The following is a 5777-nucleotide window of genomic DNA, read 5'->3' on the forward strand; positions in this document are numbered from 1 at the left end:
AAAGTTTTTTAGGCTTTTTAGAAGATGAAAAATATATGTATTTATGTATGTTCTATGATATAACTACCAATTGTTGTGGTTGGTGGTGTATTTTTGTAAGTTTTTCTATATATTTGTGTATTTTGTTCCAATTAATTCCATCAGTTCATCTAGTTTCAAATACACGGGTGACGCAAATACATGGTAAGTTTTCTATATATTTATGTATTTTGTTCAAATAAATCCCATCAAATACATGGATGATGCAAATTGTTGCTCACACAAATACATGAGATTTAATATAAAATACATGGGGTTTGATTGGAAAGTTCAAATATATTAGTTATGCTATCAAATACATGGGTAAATAAAAAGCGAAATCAATATTGAAAACTTCAAATACATTACCACTAAATACATGGGTGATGCAAATTGTTACTCACACAAATACATGATATTTAATATAAAATTCATGGAGTTTGCTTGGAAGCTTCAAATACAGTAGTTATGCTATCAAATACATGGGTAAATAAAAAATGAAATCAATATTGAAAACTTTAAATACATTTGTCACACCCCAACTTTTGATAAGGCATGATGGGCACCCGACCCCTACTTAGGGCCGAGCGAACCCGCTGGTTCTCGTTATACTCATAATCTTACTGGACTCTTAAATCATGAAATGAGTGCATAATGAAAGCTTTTCAAAAACATGCTTTTCGTCTTTCTCAAATCGAGTAAAATCTGTAATCATATGAAATTTGTAACATAATGCATAATGATACATGGCTTACAGAGCCTCTTACAAGACTGACATGTTATATACGTGACTCTGTCTGCAAAGTCTCTAACATAAATCAAGATACCATAACATAGATACTCTGACTCGGCAACACTCCGGAAGGAAATGGAGCTCGCCAATCTAGCTGGAACATCTTCTACTAATATTCTCTACTCATCTGTATACACCTGCGTGGCATGAAACGCAGCGTCCACAAGAAGGGACGTCAGTACGAATAATGTACTGAGTATGTAAGGCATGAATAACAATATAATATAGATATGGAAAGTAACATGGAATAAGAGAGATAACCTGTACATCTGGATGCCTCATAAGGAGGATGTTATGCATGCTTAGCTTTTAAAAAAACTTTTTTCTTACATACATATATATAATATCATCATCATAACGTACTCGGCCCTTTCGGGACTCGGTGTGTAACTTACCCGGCCCTTTTGGGACTCGGTGTATAACGTACCCGGCCGTTTCGGGACTCGGTGTGTAACGTACCCGCCCCTTTCGAGACTCGGTGTATAAAGCATGCATAAGAGCCCAATCAAAAGCCACAACTATATCGGAGTGACGTAAGGTCGGTAACCTCCGATTTTCGTTATGGAATTATCATCATCGCTATATCTTACCTTGAAGGAACAATGATTATAAGGTGAGATCAACAACAATGAATAAAATCGAGAAAATCATGAAATAATCTCAATAGTCTCATAATAGTATTAACATCATAAGATTTGGAATTTCTAGAATTAAAATCATCACCATCATAGAAACATTCTCATCTTTAACATCGTCATTCATATTGTAAAAACATGTCCGTTATTGTTGTCATAAAAGCTTATAAAATCATAAATCTTTGACTCGGAAAATAGGGACATTTTGAAAAATATTTATGGATTATCAAGAAAGAAGTCATGCCTTTGAATCATGAACTCTATGAATCACGAACTCTATGAATCACGAATTTTTAGCTTTTGAGAATAAGAATATTCTTGGAAAACATTTATGGATTCACATAAAGGGATCATGGGACATTTGGAAAACACCTATTGGATTCATAAGAAAGGAATCATGCCTTTAGAAGAAAGGGACTAGCCTTAACATACCTTTGGAGCTTACTCTCCGACTTTCCAACTTGCTTCCTGTCGCACGATTTATTTAGGATCGTTCGTCATCTCATAATCTATATAGGCAACCATTCATATTATCATTAGGCTCATTGTCACACTCTTATCTCAAGTCTCTAAATAAATTCCTTTTAAGGTCTGCCGAAATTCGGACAGCATCTCCCCTATTTATATGCCTAGTCAGAATTCTCAATACCAACAAACAACAATCAATAAAAACAACATAAACAACAACAACCTCATTACTACAAAAATATTCCATCAAATACACCCTACGATATTTTCTCCAACTCCTCCACGAACGAATTCGCTACATAATTATTCCATAAATTTATCTCCATAAATAAGTCTTAAATGATACAAAAAGAGAAAGATTCATACCTTACTTCCGCTAATACCGCGATATCTCCAATACTTGCCTTACTCCCAAGCCACAAATTCACCGCAACACAATATTATAATCGTAACTATACGCCGGCGGAACCCGAATCCGGAGATTTTTACGTAACTCGCGTTGAAATTTAATGGAGGGAAGGTTGGAGAACTTTCTAGAATTGTTGGGAAATATTTTTGGGCTGTTTTCTTGGCTGAAAATGAGGGGTTAATCCCCTTTATATAGTTGCTCCGAAGTCAACGTATAAAGATGCGCGATTCTTTTCACCCGCGAAAATTATTTCGAGACCTAAAACTTTTATACACCGATCTCTTTATTTGCATACTTGGATATGTCCAAAACTCCATACAGTCTGTATAAGTTATTCAATATCCCAAACTCAGCGAAACTTATTTTATTTTTATTTTCCGATTCATTTAACCTCTAACCTTCGCGGCACTTACTTATCACTTGTTGAACATAACATAAACACTTATAACTTCAAGCATAATCCTGTCCTTTGAGCTTATGTGACTAACTGATGATGCAACTTAACGCACGAGAATACGGGATGTAACAACATTGACTGTTGAATGTTTTCAAATTTTGAATTTTTTTGAATTTTTTACGTTTGAATATTGAAGATTGGATGAAGGAATAGAAAACAGTTATGGAAAAGAAATCTAAAATTTGATTTTGTGGAAGAGTATGGTAAAAAATACCAATTAATAACTAATTAAATGATCCCACCATTATGGCGTAAAATCAAGGGATATGTTTTCTTTTTTACTGTGTTTCTATGAATTTACACGTATTAAATACATCCGAAAAAATACCTTAATTTAGAAAAACATAGCCACAAATGGTAATATTTAAAAGGGTAGCTATAAATGATAGGAAACTACCACAAGGTAGTCATTTGAGTAATTTTACCAATTATAAATGCATGCATGAAGTGTTGTGGCAAGTTGTAAGGATGAATGTATAAGTTCTAACCTAGGTGGCTTACACGTGTAAAGCAAAGTAAAGATCATTTGAACTACTATTTTACTTCCTTGGCATTTTGGAGTGTAAGAAAGGAACACAGCACATTCCTTCTATTTTTTTCTTGACTTTTATTCTAAAGTATTAGCCAAGAACGTATACACCAACAATTTAGTTCTTTTTCATTTTAACATAACATTTTGGGTTTTAAGACGAGATGAGCAATAACGTTTCTTCCGTTTAAGTGAAATTCGGGTTTTCTCTGAAGTGAAGTAAGGTGGAAGAAGAATAGTTTTTGGAATATAAGGTAATAATTCTCTTCTCCTAGATATATTTAAAGTTCGCCAGGTCATAGCTAAATTGTGGGATGAGAAATACGGAATTAATGGCGGGAAATCGTATAAGTTGTTGTTGTTGCTATGTGGACTGATTTAGAGTGTATTCTTGAGTTGTTGTGCCTGAAATTCTTGGAACATAGCTTGTGTATGTTGTTGTTGATGTTGTGGTTCTTGATGTTGAGTTGAGGAAGTGATAAAAGTAGGGGGAATGCTGCCCGATTCTTTATAGAAAGGTGTTATCATTTGATATACATCATATATTAGTATTCACTAAGTTAATGGACGTATTATCATTGTTTAGGTTGAAATGCTAATTGAGGCGAATTCGTTATTGAGTGCGTATTGGCGACAAGAGGTATGTTAAGGTTATTTCTTCTTTTCATTGGCATGATTCCTACTATTGAGCTACCTTTGACTATTCGCAGAAAGATGTGCTATTCACGAAGATTGTACTTGGGTTACCATGACCTAATTGTAATACTTCTCTTTAGTTAAGAACGAGTATAAGAATAGTCGAGCTATATAAGATGATAGAATGACAGAAGGTATAACTAGTGTATATGTTGCTTACAGGCTATTATGTTGCCTTCGAGTTATCATTATATGTATGTATAGCCTGGCCTACAGGTCATGGAGTTGTTGCCGGACCGACGGGTCACGGAGTTGCGCATACCTGACCTACGGGTCATGGAGTTGGTTATACCTTGATACGAATCGATTTGGGGAAAAACACCAAATTAATACCTAAACGCGGAATTAAGGATAAACAAGAAATTGGGGATGAGAATTGAAGAAAAGAGATGAGAAAAGAGGATAAAAGCAAGACCCAATTAGGGTGAATTTATGGGCAACCTTGGATATATTATATCCAACACCTCCCAATCTAATTCAATCCTAAAAGAATCTATACTAGTGGAAATCAAGGCAAGAGTGATTCAAATGAATCCACAAATAAAGAACTCTTCATGAAATCAATGGAATTAAAGGTTCAAAGACCAACAATGGAAGCCACCATTATAATAACTAACCTTGAAGCTACTAAGCTAAACAATCTATCTCCAAAGGAGTTTCTCAATTCATCATTCAACATAATCTAAGTAATGAAATGAAAGATAAGCTATATATACAAGATAAGTAAAGAAGACTAATAGGCAATTACAATGCTACCCTTAATGAAGTAAGGGCCTTGTTTGGCTAGTCTTCTTAGTGCAGTCTTCAATTCAAGAATTGGCCTTCATTGGCCAAACACGTCCATACTTGCATAAATGACCCTCTAATCAACCTTGCATTCATGACCTTCTTGCAAGAATAACCTTCCTTGCACAAATAGCCAACTCCCGATCTTGTCCAAGTTAGCAAGTGTAACCAAATTGCAGAAATGTCCCTATTTGTGTTATATCTCGCATTTTGTACGACGGAATATTTTAAGACAATTGCGGGAAGTTATGGACAAGGCTACTTTTTGACTTTGAATTAAGTGTAAGTCGCATATTCATCTTTTATTGGTATGAAGTACGAAGGGTACATTTGGAATAAGGAAAGTTGGAAGTTAAGAGTTGGAGGAAATATTTCATGAAATAGCCAAGAATGGCCAAGTGGCCGTGGGTCCCACCCATGTTGGCCAATTGTCTTAAGCCATGAAAGAGGCATGTGGTCACCTTGTATTTGTGGGACTAAATATGCATGAAAACAAAGATGACAAGGCAAGCAAGACAACTCTTCATCTTTTGTGACTTAAGGAAAAATCTAGAAAATGGAGAAATTTGGAGGGAAAGAAAAAGAAAAAAAAAAGGAAAAAAAAAAAAAGAAGAGCACATGATCAGCCATGTGCATATACTTATATATATATATGAGCAAGTCGCTTAGAAGTGAGGCACAACACTTCATTATTTACTTTAGAAATTCAAGAAATAGGAGAAAAGAAGAGAAGGAGAAAACGGTTAAAAGGTGGTCTTCCAAGGAACAGTACCATAAGTTTGATCAAAAAATTTTGTTCTTCATGATTTCCTACCAATTGGTTGTCCTCGTCGACGCGGGAGAAGTTGTTGGAACAAGAGAGCATTCGTTGTTGTTATAGACACTCCTAGCCGTGAGGAGTGGAGATGAAAAGTGTGGCTTAATTTTCTTTACATGTTTTGTGGATGAATTATGTATGTTGAAGTAGGTAGAAATGGAGAAGTTCA

The sequence above is a fragment of the Lycium ferocissimum genome, chromosome 2 (genome assembly GCF_029784015.1).
Source record: "Lycium ferocissimum isolate CSIRO_LF1 chromosome 2, AGI_CSIRO_Lferr_CH_V1, whole genome shotgun sequence".
Lineage (NCBI taxonomy): Eukaryota > Viridiplantae > Streptophyta > Magnoliopsida > Solanales > Solanaceae > Lycium > Lycium ferocissimum.